The sequence below is a fragment of the Belonocnema kinseyi genome, chromosome 5, assembly GCF_010883055.1.
Source record: "Belonocnema kinseyi isolate 2016_QV_RU_SX_M_011 chromosome 5, B_treatae_v1, whole genome shotgun sequence".
In the NCBI taxonomy this organism is placed as follows: domain Eukaryota; kingdom Metazoa; phylum Arthropoda; class Insecta; order Hymenoptera; family Cynipidae; genus Belonocnema; species Belonocnema kinseyi.
The window spans coordinates 136,719,188-136,734,700 of record NC_046661.1 but is presented as its reverse complement, the minus strand read 5'-3'; positions in this window follow the sequence as shown (position 1 = coordinate 136,734,700).

Sequence of the window (15,513 nt, the reverse complement as noted above, 5' to 3'; positions counted from 1 at the left end):
TTAAAAAAGTTACATTTTCCAAAAAATATTTAAATTTTTAACACAATAATGACATTTTCAACAAAATAGTTTTTTTTATCTATATCGTTGCATGTTAAACCAAATAGTTAAATTTTCAAACAAAGAAGATTAGAGTTCAACCCAAATAGAGGAGTTCAAAAAAATAATTTTTAATAAAAAACATTATTTTTCAAAAAATAAAAATATTTCTAATCCAAAAGTTACATTTGCTACCAAATAGTTGAACTTTAAAAGAAAGGAAACAAATTTTCAACAAATTGATAAAATTTCTAACAAAAATTGTTAAATGAACAAAAAAGTTGAATTTTTCACCCAAAAAATAAGTTTTCAACAAAAAATGTAATTGTTGATATTATAATAGAAAAAAAATGAAATTTCTACCAAAGGAGATTCATTGTAAAACCGTAAAATACAAATTTTCAACTAAAAAAAGATAAATTTTCAATGATGAATGGAAAAGTTAAATTTTCAGTGAATAATTAATTTCCAATGAAAAAACAAATTTAAATAAAAAATATATTTAAATTTTCGTATAAAGGGTAGAGTTTTGTCTTGGATATAAATTTTTTTTTAGAGTTCTGAAAATTGATTGACATTGAAATTGAAATTGAAACCAATGTCTAAAATTCTCTAGGACCAATATTCTATGAATCCACATCTTTTTAACAAATTAATGTTTTTTAGTTTAGAAAGAAAAAATGAAGAATTTTAAGCCAACAAAAAGTTTTCAATATAATAATTAATTTTCCAATTAAAGCGATGAATTTTCAACTAAAATAATAATTATATTATAAATATAATAATAAATTAATAAAATAATTGATAATATAAATTAATTAAAATCTGCTATAATCTCGAATGGATTTTATAAATGTAATCAGTTAAAAAAATTAATTCTCAATTAAAGAAATAAATTTTCAACTAAAATGATGAATCTTAAAAAAAAAAAAAGATTTTTTAACAAATTGATTTGAACCTGCACCAAGGAATTAGATTTTCTACTAAAATAGATATTTATTAAAAATCAAAACCAGTTGAATTCCACAAAAAAATAATTGGATGCATTTTTAACGAAATTGTTGAATTTTTAACAGAGCAATACAATTATAAACTAAAAATATAATTTATGAACAACTAAAAAGCCTGAAAAATAAAATTCCGGGCACTTTAATATTCCTGAACTGGAAAATTTCCTTAATTGTAAAATTCCTGTAATTATTAATTTGTTGAAATTTAAAAATTGAGAATTCGAAAATTGTTGACAGTTTCATAAAAGATAACTGCTGAATTCTGAAATATTAGAATGAAAAAATACACAAATGTAAACCATTAAACATTTTTTTGGTAAGAAAATTGATTTATTTATTAAATATAAAAATAAACTGCTTCGCTCAAAGAAAATTTTTGTTTTTAAATATATTTTTAAATTCAAGCAATGCCTTGAAAAATATTTTAACATTAAAAAAAATGATCTTTGATAAAAATATTTCATCATTGTATTTTTAATAAATAAATAATATTGTAAATTCTTTCGGGAATGTTATTATTGAGGAATTTTTAAATCCGGGATTTTCATATTTTGGGAATTTTATAATTTCAGGGAATTTGAGTTTTCGGTCTTTTTTAAATTTCCGGTAAGAAAGAAAATAATGACCTTGCTAGAAATTATTTTTGTTTGCTTGTTTTTATATTAAAAAAAAAGAAACCGTAATAATTTTGAAATTGCTACAAATAAAAATGAAATTTAATTAATTAAATAATTAAATAATTAATTGAAAAGTGCATCTGTGAAATAGCGAATTAATTTTAAATCCCAGTTTGGAGATCGATGCAATCTAGAGGAATCGGTGAAAATACGTCAGAAATCACGTAGGCAGAATTGATGACGTTTCAATTAAACACTTTTTTTTCTATTTCACGCCGAAAATGGCTAATCCGATCATTTGTACTCGATTTTATTGTAAATCACGCTGAGTAACGATTCTGGCATTTTTGAATCCGGGGCGTGGGTGATTTCGCAACAAAAACGAATCATTGCATCCCAAGACGAATCATGACTCACCTTCGAATCCCGTATATTTTATTAGTCTTTCATTCCAAATTTATTTTCAGAAAAAAAGTAGAGGAAAGAAGAAAAGATGCTTAAAGTGAAAGGTAAAAATAGAAGAGGAACTTTCATGTTTTTGTATGGATCAAATTTTCAAAAAGAAAAAAAAATTTTCGAAAAAAGTGGGGCGAATGAAAGTTCCCGAAAAAAGAAACATGTTGAAGAAAAAATTAACGGAATAGAAAGTTTTCTCAACAGAAAGATACAATTGGAAAATCCCGAAAAATAAAATTTCCGAAATTATAAAATTCTCGAAAAAGAAAATTTTCGAAATAACAAATTCCCGAAATTATGAAATGTATGATATATAAAAATTCCGAATAATAAAATTGTCAAACAACTGTTAATTTTACCGAATTTACAAATTCGCGATAGAAAATTTGCAGAATTATAAAATATGCGATATTATAAAATTCGAGAATTGAAATAGTTAAAAAAATGTATTAGGGAAATTATTTAATTATTGTATTTTTAATAAATAAATAATATTTGTTAAAAGGGACGACTCAAAAATCCCAAAGAATGAAATTCCCGACAGTTTATAATATTACTAAACTAAAAAATATTTTTTAATTAATATTATACTATTATAAACATTTTATCAATTTTACGATTTTTGAAGTTTCTTATTCAGGGTTTTTATATTACGGAAATTTTATAATTGCGGGAATTTTCGATTTTGAATATTTTATTTTTCGGGAGTTTTACAGTGTTGGGAATTATACTTTTCGCAATATTTTCCGGAACATAAAAATTACAAATCCGAAAATTCTCTAACCATATAATTCTGAAACAATTTATAATATTACCGAATATTAAGATAATTAAGAAAACGGGCAAATGAAAAATCTTAAAAAATAAAATTCCTTACACTGTAAAATTCCCAAAAATATTAAATTGCTGTTTAAAATTTTCGAATTAGAAAATTCCCGAAAAAAAATTCTCGAGCAGTTTATAATATTACCGAATATAAAATTACCAAATAATAAAATTAACGCCAAAACTAGCCAAATTATAAAATATCTCAACTGGAAAATTACAGAATTTAAACAATGAAAAAATGGTTATTTTTCAATAAATATTATTTATTAAAAAAACAATAATCAAATATTTTCATCACAGAAAAATGATTTGCTAATGTTTGAAGTTTTAAAAAATCATTCTAAAATTTTAATCAATAATAATTTAAAAACTATATAATTATAGATTAAAATTTTGGTTTTAAAATCGTTTTTAACTAAAAATTCAACCATTCCATTTTTTGTTCGAAATTGATTGATTTTCTTCACAACTCGTATTTTTTAGTATAAACTGATATAAAAATTTTTTCTTATTGGAAATTTAAATATTTTGTTGAAATTTTTTTTGATAAAAATTACTTTTTTGAACTGAAAATGAAACCATTCCATTTTTTCTTAAAAATTGATGAATTTTAGTTAAAAATTGGTCTTTTTCTTTGATTTTTTAAGTAAATTTGATAATTTAGTTGAAACTTTTTTACGTTCTTGACTGAAAAATCTTTTTTATTGTAAAATTCAACTAATTTGTTGAAAATTTGCCTTTTTTATTGAATTAAATGATATAAGATTTATATTTTAAATCTCTTTTGCTGAAAATATCAACTACTACACTACAAAATATCACAAAATTAATGTTTTCCGTTAAAAAAAAACATTGTTTTAATTGAAAATTTACGTATTTTGTTGAAAATTCGTGTTTTCAGTAGAAAACTAAATTCCTTTTTTGCTTTGTTAAAAAATCGTATTTAAATACAAATTTAACCTTTCGACTTTTGGCTTAAAATTGACTGATTTCGTTGAAAATTGTTTTTTTTTTGTGTGCAAATTGATGTATTTTATTTGAAAATATATGTATTTTATTAAAAATTTATATTTTTTTCTGTAGAAAATTTATCTTTTTGTTTAAAATTTGATCTATTTTTTACATTTATTTCTTTGTTTCTTAAAAATAACTTTTAATGAAAAATGCAACTATTTCATTTTTGATACAAAATTAATTGATTTGGTTAAAAATTCGTATTTTTTGAGATGGGTAATTTTTTTTTATTGAAAATTTAACCATTTTCCTAAAATGTCCTTTTGGTTTTGTTTGTAAAAATTATATATTTTTGAAAATGAAAATTTAAAAACTTCAAATTTTGGTCTAAAATTGATGTTTGTTTTTTTTTGTAAAAAATTCATCTTTTTGGTTACAAATTAAACTATTTTTTTAACATTTCTTTTTTTTATTTGTTAAAAAATCATTTTTAAATAAAAATGTAAACATTTCGTTTTTGGTTCGAAATTGATTCATTTTGTTCAAAATTCGTATTTTTTAGTAGAAAATTAATATATTTTATTGAAAATATATCAATTTTTTTTAAAATTTCGTTTTGTTTAAAATTACTTTTTTAAAAGGAAAATTTAAACATTCAATTTTTGATCCAAGATTGGTGTATTTTAGTCGAAAATTGATGTATTTTGTTAAAAATTGGTATTTCTTCGTAGCAAATCAAACTTTTTTATAAAAAATTTCACCATTTTGTTAAAATTTCATTTTGTTTGTTAAAAATAACTTGCTTTGAACTGAAAATTTAACTATGTGTGTGAAAATTAATCTTTTTGGTTAAAAAATAAACTATTTTATTAAAATATCTCTTCTTGTTTGTTAAAAAATTGTTTTTAACTAAAAATTGAACCATTCCATTTTTGGGTAAAAATTTATTAGTTTTGTTAAAATATCGTATTTTTTAATATAAAATGAATCTTTTTTATTGATAATTTAACTATTTTGTTAAACTGCACTTTTTTGTTTCTCAAAAATGACGTTGTTTGAACTGAAAATTCAACAATTCAATTTTTGGTCTAAATGTAAATTTTCTAATTATTTAAATTTTTCGCCTTTTAGTTGAAAATTCATGTATTTTGTTGAAAATTCGTGTTTTTCGTAGAAAATAATTCTATTTGGCTAAGAATTTAACTATTTTGTTTGAATATATATTTCTGATTCTTAAAAAATCGTTCTTAACTAAAAACTTAACTATTCTAATTTTGGTTCAAAATTGATTGATTTTGTTAAAAATGAGTATTTTTTAGCAGAAAATTAATCTTTTGTGTTAATAATGTAACTATTTTTTTTAAATTTAACTTTTTTTTTTGTCAAGAATCACTTTTTTATATTGAAAATTTCACCATTTCATTCTTGGTTTTTATATAATATTTTAATTAAATAAATAAATAATATTTATTTAATATTTTAATAATAAATAATATTTTAAAATAATATTTTAATTAAAAATGTATTTTCTTAAAAAGTGTTATTTGTTGAAAAATCGTTTTAAACAAAATTTAACCACAACATTTTTGTTTCAAAATTGATAGATTTGGTTAAAAATTGTATTTTTGGATAAAACATTAATCTATTCAATCAAAATTTAGCGATTTTGTTGAAATATCGACTTTTGTCGCTAAAAATTACTATTTTTAAACTGAAAATTTAAGAATTGCATTTTTGGTCTTAAATTGATGCCTCTTATTTAAAAATTTATGTATTTTTTTTTAAAATTCGCGTTTTTGGTAGAAAATTAATCTTTTTGGTTGAAAATTCTATATTGTTCAAATTTATTTTCTTGTTTGTTAAAAAATCGTTTTTAACTAAAAATTTAATCGTTCCATTTTTAGTTAAAAATTTAGTAATTTTGTTGAAAAATCGTATTTTTTAGTAGAAAGTTAATCTTTTTTATCGAAAATTTAACTAATTTTTTGTTGTTGTCGAAAATGACTTTTCTTGAACTGAAAATATAATCATTTAATTTTTTTCTCAAATTTATGTCTTTTAGTTTGAAATTTATATCTTTTGGTTCCTAATTGATTGATTTGGTTGAAAATTCGTATTTTTAAGTAGAAAATTAATTTTTTTATTGAAAATTTAACTATTTTGTTGAAATTCACTTTTTGTGTGTGTCAAAAATTACTTTTTTTTACTGAAAATTTAACTAATCCATTTTTGGCCTGAAACCGTCTTTTAGTTAAAAAATTATATCTTTTAGATGAAAAATTATTTATTTAAAAAAAAATTGAACCATAATAAGTTATAAAAAACAAGATTAGCTAATCGTCCGATCTTAAGAGCTCGTGCCAAGCTTCCCATCGAGTATAAGCATTCATTAAAGAAACATTACACGTGTCATTAGCGCTTGTTTGTAAATCGATCGCGAGGACATATCCTACATGGCAAACATTTCAATGGACCTTATTTTTCTTTCTACTGTAAATTAAGTTAAAAAATTGCAGAGTCATTTTTCTGCTATGATAAAATATTAAATTGTTTATAAATTAGAATTCCTCTTGAACTTTTTTTATGCACCTTTACCGAGGTTCTGGGGGTTCGGATTCCACTTTAAGCTGTAGGTTTTATCCAATGTGTCATTAATTTAATAATCTTAAGCGTGAGACAAGAATAATAATTATTACTATTTAAAAATTATACAAGTATAATTCCTTTTCATTCCATTTAAAATATTTGAATATATAAATTTTTTTTATTTCAAATATTTCAATGAAAAATTATTAATTATTGATAAATATTTAAAAAATTGAAACTTTTTATATTTTACAATTCATTTCATAATAGATTTTTAAATTTTTTATATTTTTAACGTCAGGAAGTAAATAGTGAAGGACGTGAATGCGCACTTGGCGCGCATGCGTTTGTGCAGCGCAAAAAATTTGTAAGCTGAACTGAAAATTATATAAGCTGTGCATAATATAATTTGCAGTCGAACATTTAATAAAGAATAATTGTAAAAGGTAAATGGGAAACGTAAAATTCGAACGTGGGTTTTAATCACAATCCAATTTTGGTCAAGATCCTGTGACGTATACTCAAAACAAAAATTCATCTGTGAATGGGAAACCCACACTAGAAAGGAATATTCGAGATTTGCGTACTGAAATCACTTAAATGCAAAAAACGATTTTAATATTATTTTTTTTTCAAATTATTTAAAAATTAATTATTTTGCTATTTTTTCTTTAAATTTTTCTTTAAATTACTTAAATTAATTTTTTAGGAATAAAATTAACTATTGCATTATAAACGCACCGTTTTTTTATTTTAACGTAGAAATTTCTTTTAATTGATTTAAAGCAATGGTAAAAAAAAACTTTTGACATAATGTCCCTACCAAAAGACTCCAATTTAAAAAAAATTATGAAATAAAAAAAATTGTTAAAATTAAAAAACTTGGAATTTTATTCTAAACGGTTGGTTTACGGAATTTATTTGAAAATTTTTACTTGCATTTAATTTCGGGTTGTGGAAAAAAGCTTCATCCCAATATCCCTACTGGAAGATTGACATTTAACAAAATTGAGTAAATTTTCAAAATTGGTTGAAATGAAAAATGTATAATTTTCCCCTAAGCGTTCGGATTTTTTTTTCTAAAAAATTACTTGTATTTGATGCCGGACAACAGAAAAAATTAAAAAATGTTTTGAAAATTTGAACAATTTTAAATTTATTTCAAATGTTCAAATATTCGGGAAGACTGACATTTTAACAAGTTTATTCAACTAAAAAAGGTTCTTAAAATTCAAAGAATTGGAAAATTATGTTCAAAAGTTTGGTTTTTGAAATTCATTTAATGAATTACTTGTATTTGATGTCCGGTAAGAGCAAAAAAAAATTCAGCATAATATCTCTATTGGAAAACTGCAATTTAAAAAACTTTAATAAATTCAAAGAAAGTTTTAAAATAATTAAAAAAATGAAAATTTTATTCTATTTGCTCGGTTCTCGGGATATTAGGATAAAAATTGCTTTTCTGTTCCTCTGGCTTAAATAGACGTAATTTATTGAATAAAATCTGATCAAAATAAAATTAGTATTTTTTAAAGTTTAAAAATTTTTTTAATTGAATAAATTTGCTTAAATAGCAGTCTTCCGGAAGGGATATTGTGATGCAACTTTGATGCTATCCACCATCAAGGAAATTTAATTTATGAAATAAAAGTCGAGAACCGAGCTTTCAGAATAAAATTATAATTTCTTCAGAGTTCAAAAATTTTTCAAATTAATTTATGTTAAATAGCAGTATTCTGCTAGCGATATTAAGATCAAACTTTGTTTGGTGTTCCCGGCATCAAATACAGGTAATTTATTTAATAAACTCAAAAATTTATAATTTATAAAATATAAACTAAGAGCCGAGGATTCAAAATAAAATTAGAAATTTTAAAGTTCAAAAAATTTGTTTAACTTAATGAATTTTAGTAAATAGCAGCCTTCCGGTAGGGATATTACGATAAAATCTTGTTTGATGTAGCCTCGCCTCAAATACAATTTATTTATCAAATAAAATTTGAATTCGAGCTTTCAAAATAAATTTTTTTTTTTCATTTTAACAAATTTTAAAAATTTAATCAATTTTGTTAAATAGCAGTCTTCCCGTAGCGATATTAGGATCAAACTTTGGCGTTCCCAGCATCAATTGCAAGTAATCTATTGAATAAAATTCGATAACCCAGCTTTGAGAAAAAATTGTAATTTTTTTAGCATTTAACAAAATTCCTAAATTAAATAATTTTGGTAAAATAGCAGTCTTCCGGTAGGGATATTACGATAAAATTACGTTTGATGTAGCCTCGCATCAAATACAATTTATTTATTACATAAAATTTGAATTCGAGCTTTCAAAATAAATTTTTTTTCTATTTTAAGCAATTTTAAAAATATAATCAATTTTGTTAAATAGCAGTCTTCCCGTAGCGATATTAGGATAAAACTTTGGCGTTCACAGCATCAATTGCAAGTAATCTATTGAATAAAATTCGAGAACTCAGCTTTGAGAAAAAATTGTTATTTTTTTAGCATTTAACAAAATTCCTAAATTAAATAATTTTGGTAAAATAGCAGTCTTCCGGTAGGGATATTACGTAAAATTACGCTTGATGTAGTCTCGCATCAAATACAATTTATTTATTAAATAAAATTTGAATTCGAGCTTTCAAAATAAAATTTTTTTTTTCATTTGAAGCAATTTTTAAAATATAATCAATTTTGTTAAATAGCAGTCTTCCTGTAGCGATATTAGGATCAAACTTTGGCGTTCCCAGCATTAATTGCAAGTAATCTATTAAATAAAATTCGAGAACTCAGCTTTGAGAAAAAATTGTTATTTTTTTAGCATTTAACAAAATTCTTAAATTAAATAATTTTGGTAAAATAGCAGTCTTCCGGTAGGGATATTACGTAAAATTACGCTTGATGTAGTCTCGCATCAAATACAATTTATTTATTAAATAAAATTTGAATTCGAGCTTTCAAAATAAATTTTTTTTTTCATTTCAAGCAATTTTTAAAATATAATCAATTTTGTTAAATAGCAGTCTTCCCGTAGCGATATTAGGATCAAACTTTGGCGTTCCCAGCATCAATTGCAAGTAATCTATTGAATAAAATTCGAGAACTCAGCTTCGAGAAAAAATTGTAATTTTTTTAGCATTTAACAAAATTCTTAAATTAAATAATTTTGGTACAATAGCAGTCTTCCAGTAGCGATATTAAGATCAAACTTTGTTTGTCGTTCCACGCATCAAATATAAGTAATTTATTAAAGAAATTTCAAAAACAGAGAGTTCATAAAAAATTAGGAAATTTAAAATTTTAAAGTTTTTTTTAATTTGATGAATTTTGTTAAATAGCAGGCCTCCAGTAGTAATATTACCATAAAATATAAGTAATTCTTTCAATAAAATGTAATAGTCAAGCGTTAGGAATAAAATAATAATTTTTTTAAAATTTAGCTAATTTTTCCAATTGGAGAGTTTAAGAAAACACTTTTTGGTGTTGCCTCGTATCAAATACGAGAAATTAATTAAATAAAATCTTGGAACCGAGTGCTCAGAATAAAATGAGAAATTTTCAACATTTAGAAAGCTTTTTAATTTGATCAGTTATGGTAAATATCAGTCTTCCGGTAGGGATGTCAAGATAATTTTTTTTCTGTTGCCTGAAGAGAAATACAAATAATTTCTTAAATAATTTTTAAAAAACTCAGCGTAAAATTTTTTTTTCTAATTGAATAAATTTGGTTAGACAGCAGTATTCCGGTAGTGGATTTAGGATAAAAATTGGTTTGGGGTTTTCGACATTAAATACAAGTAATTTATTAAATAAAATTCGAGAACTGAGCTTTTAGAATAAATATAGAATTTTGTTATGCTGGCCAAATTTTTCAAATTTAACAGTTTACTGTAGGTGAAAATAATTTAAAGAATTCTTTTTACGTTATAAACAAATTAATGAAGAAAAGTTATATTGCAGGTTCAGGACTGTTTAAATCATTGAGACCCAGTGATTTTGTATAAAATTCGAGAGACAATCATTTATCATTGCAATTAATTTAAAATAGATGCTATGCAAAAATTTCTTGAACAATTTTTATAAACAAATTCACACTTTAAATATTTTTGAACGAATAGGCTCAATTTTTTACAGAATTAAATAAGAATTAATTTTAAATCAATTTTTGCTATGATAATTTGTAAATTCATAGGAAATATTTTAATTATTTAAACAATTTTCATAAACAAAATCACAGCTTAGATACTTTTCGAGGAAAAGTCCATTTTTATACAGAATAAACTAAGAATATATTTCCGATGACGCTTTTCTATGGTAGTTTTTCAGTTACAAACAATTAATAATTATTTAAATAATATTCATAAACAAATTCAGAGATTGGTTATTTTTCAACAAATACGTTCAATTTTTGTTTGAGAAATCGACTAAGAATGTTTTTCCGATTAATTTTTGCTATAATACTTTTATTTTTTATACAAATTATTTAAATGAATAACTTAAACAATATAATTCTGAAAAATAACTTCTGTCCTTAATTCGTTTACAGTGTAATAAAACATTGTTTTAAAATTCTTATCGCTTCTCGGAAATTATTTATAGGTAATTTTAACACTGATATAAGACCTTTTGTTGACTCATTTTAGAATAGAAAAAAATGTTTCATCTAACAGGTTAAAAAAAGTGAACTTTGTTGTTAAATAAGAAACAAACTACATTTTTATTAAAAAAAAAAAAAACAATAAAAAAATGATTTGAAAATCTTACAATCTTTTTTCTAAAAGCGTCTAAATCGAAACTAAAGCACAGACTAAAAACTTATTTGTCCATATAAAAAAAAATCTTAAATAATTTAATACTTTATTTTATTGTCAAAAAATTGTATTTCCGTGATTAAAAGTAAAAAAAATTATGATTCAGGCCATTGCGAATTTCAGTTCTATGCTCGTAGCGTAAATTCCGTAGAATATGAATGTGAAATGCGAGCATGTCATAATTAATTCATATTAAGCTCACGCATGACTCTAGGCCCTTATATAGACAGCTGTGACGCGTTTATCGATCTATCCCCATTTTTGTGACGTCACATTCAAGTTCTCCCACGCAGAAAAGGCGCCACTTGAAAATCCATTCGCCTTTGCCACGGATTTTCTTTAATTTTTTTTTTTTGTCTCAAGTCTCTCGACCCCCTAAAATAAATTTTAGTTGCTATAATCATGAGTGATATTTGATTTTTTCATATTAATTATAATACTCTTTTCTAATCTTAAATTAAAACATTTTCGGTTGAAATATTTCAATTTTTATATTCCTCCTTAAGAATTAAAAAAAATTAAACTATAAGTTGAACTACTTTCTTAAAGATTCATTTTTTTAGCTCAAGATTCATTTCTCTGGTTGAAAAGTCAACTATTTTTTTAAATATAATTTTTTTTTGGTTAAAAAAATAATTGTTTAAACTGAACTTATAGTGATTGAATTGCTGTAAATACATCTCTTTTAGTAGAAAATTTTTTTTTGTTGATAATAAAACCATTACATTTTTTATTTGAAAATAATCATTCTTAATTAAAATTTTAAATTGTTTGTGAAAAATTCATCTTTTTTGGTTGAAAACTTAACTAATCGGTTGAAACGTTAAGCTTAAAAAAAATTCATCTTGTTTGGACGTAAATAAATTTTACTTCCTATAATCATGAGTGGAATTTTATCTTTCATATTATTATTATGCTCTTTTTAATCTTAAATTAAAACATCTTTTGGTTGAAATATTTAAATTTTATATCCCTCCTTAAGATTAAAAAAAAAATTCAACCATAATTGATATAAAGTTGAACTACTTTCTTGAAGATTCATTTTTTTCGCTCAAGATTAATTTCTTTGGTTGAAAATTTAACTATTTTGTTGAAAATTATTTTCCTTTTTTTTTTAAATTATTGTTTAAACTGAACTTTAACTTATTGAATTGTTGAAAATACGTCTCAATTAGTAGAAATTTTTTTGGTTAAAAATTGAACCATTACAATTTTTGTTGGAAAATAATCGTTCTTAATTGAAAATTAAAAAATTAAATTTGTTATAAAAAATTCATCTTTTTGGGTTGAAAATCTAACTAATTGTTTGAAAGTTTAACTTTTAATAAATTCATGTTGTTTGGGCATTAATATATTTTCATTTTTATAATCATGAGTTACATTCTAATTTTTTTTATATTATTTATCCTACTTTTTTATTTTAAATTCAAACATTGTTTTATTGAAATATTTTAAATGTTATATTCCTCCTTGAGTTTTTTTTTTAAATTTCAACTATACGTGGTGAAAAGTATAAATTATTGTTGGTTGAAAATTGAACGATTACATTTTTTGTTTTAAATAATCGTTATTAATTGATAATTCAAATATTAAATTGTATATGAAAAAATTCTCTTTTTGGGTTACAAATTTAATTAATTAGTTCTATGTTTAACTTTTATTGAATTTATATTATTCGGGCGTGAATAACTTTTAATTTTTAATCATTAGTTAGATTTTAATTTGTTTATATTAATTATTATACTCTTGTTTCATCTTAAACTGAAACAATTTTTGGTTGGAATATTTCAAATGTTGTATGCCTTCTTAAGATTAAAAAAAATTAAACTATAATTGGTATAAAGTTGAGCTACTTTTTTAAAGATTAATTTTTTTAGATCAAGATTAATTGATTAAATTGACTGAATTGTTCAAAATTCGTCTCTTTCAGTAGAAATTTTTGCTGCTTGAAAATTGAAACATTACATTTTTTGTTCTAAAGTATTCGTTTTTAATTGAAAATTAAAATTTTAAATTGTTTATAAAAAATTCATCTTTTTTGGTTGAAAATTTAACTAATTGGTTAAAACTTTAAGTTAAAAAAAATACACTTGTTTGGATGTAGATAAATTTTACTTACTATAATCATAAGTGGAATTTAAATTTTTATAATAATTATTATGCTCATTTTTAACTTAAATTAAAACATTTTTTGGTTTAAATATTTCAAATATTATGTTCCTCCTTGAGATTTTTCTTAAAAATTAAACTATAATTGATAATAATTCAAACTACTTTTTTGAAGATTTATTTTCTTTAGCTTAACATTTATTTCTTTGGTTTCAAATTCAAATATTTAAAAAATATTATTTTTCTTTTTGGTTGATAAAATAATTTTTAAAACTTAATTTTAACTTCTTAAATTGTTGAAAATATGTCTATCTTAGCAGAAATTTTTTATTTATTTAAAACTGAACCATTATTTCTTGGGTTGAGAAATAGTATTTTTTAATTGAAAATTCAAATGTTAAATTGTTAATGAAAAATTCATCTGTTATGGTTGAAAATTGAACTAATTGGTTGAAAGTTTAAGTTTTTAAAAATTCATATTGTTGGGAGGTAAATAAATTTTTGTTGCTATATTCATGAGTGACATTTTAATATCTTTTTATATTAATGATTATATTCTTTTTGATCTGAAATTTTTAAAAAATTTGCTTGAAATATTTCAAATGTTATATTCCTCCTCGAGAATTTTTTTTTGAAAATTATAACTTTAAATGCTTGAATTGTTCAAGATATGTAACGCATTATTTTATAAGATATAAATGATTGAAAAATGGTGGGAATACCGTATTCCCACCTTTTTTCATATCATTCTTTGCGATTTCAGAGTAGTTCTTATTGGATTTTACACACATTTTTTTTAAATTTCATGCTCGTAGGATGATAAAAATTGAAATTTTTGGCCGAAGGGTCTAAATTTTAAAAATAATTTTTCAATACTTATAAACAAAGATGAAAAAAGCCTTTTTTGTTTAAAAAATTCATTATTGAAAAAACTGTTCATTATATCCTTATGAAAATGGGTACTTAAGTGTTTTCAGGGTCGCTGAATACAAATCTGGACTCAGATTTTGAAAATTCAAAATGGCGGACCCAATAGGCCTGCCGAAATTGGGAATATTTTTGAATTTTATCTGAAAATTGGTATAGAGGGGTTTTTGGGGTCAGTGAGCACGAATATGAACTCGGATTTTGGAAATTTAAAATAGTGGATCCAAGATGGCGCCCGAAACTTGAAATATTTTTGGATTTTTTTCTGAAAATTGGTATACAGAGGTTTTCGGGGTCGCGGATCACGAATCTGAAATCAGACTTTGAAAATCCAAAATAACGGATCCAATATGGCGGTCAAAATAATAAAGTTTTCTGGATTTTTTAAAAATTAGTGTATAAGGATTTTTGGAATCACCATATTGGATCCGCCATTTTGAATTTTAAAAATCTGAGTTCGTATTCGTGATTAGGGACTCCAAAAAACCCCTGTATACCAATTCTTAAAAAATCCAAAAATGCTCCAAATTTAAGTCGCCATATTGGATCCACCATTTTGAATTTTCGAAATCTGAGTTCAGATTCGTGATCAGTGATCCTAAAACCCCCGCAGACCAATTAAAAAAAAATATGTATGCCAAACGTTAGTCGCCATATTGGACCCTCCATTTTGAATTTTCAAAATCTGAGTTCAGATTCGTAATCAGCGACCCCAAAAACCCTTATGCACCAATTTTCATGAAAACTCGTTTCCCTGAAAAATGTATACCGGAAAGGGTTAACGCGTGATTGAGAATTTACCCATTTTGTTGTAAATTATTTTCTTTTTGATTAAAAAATAATCTTTTGAAGAGAATTTTAACTGCTTGAATTCTTGAAAATATGTAGACATTTTTTTATTTAAAATTGAACCATTACATTTTGTGTTGGAAAATAATCCTTTTAAATTGAAAATTCAAATTTTAAATTGTTAATGAAAAATTCATCTTTTTGCTTGAAAATGTAAATAATTGCTTGAAAGTTTAAATTTGATTAAATTCATTTTGTTCGGGCATTAATAACTTTTGATTTCTGTAATCATGATTGACATTTTAATTTTTTTAAATAATAATTATTATACTATTATAGATCTTCAATTAAAACGTTTTTCGGTAGAAATGTTTAAAACCTTAT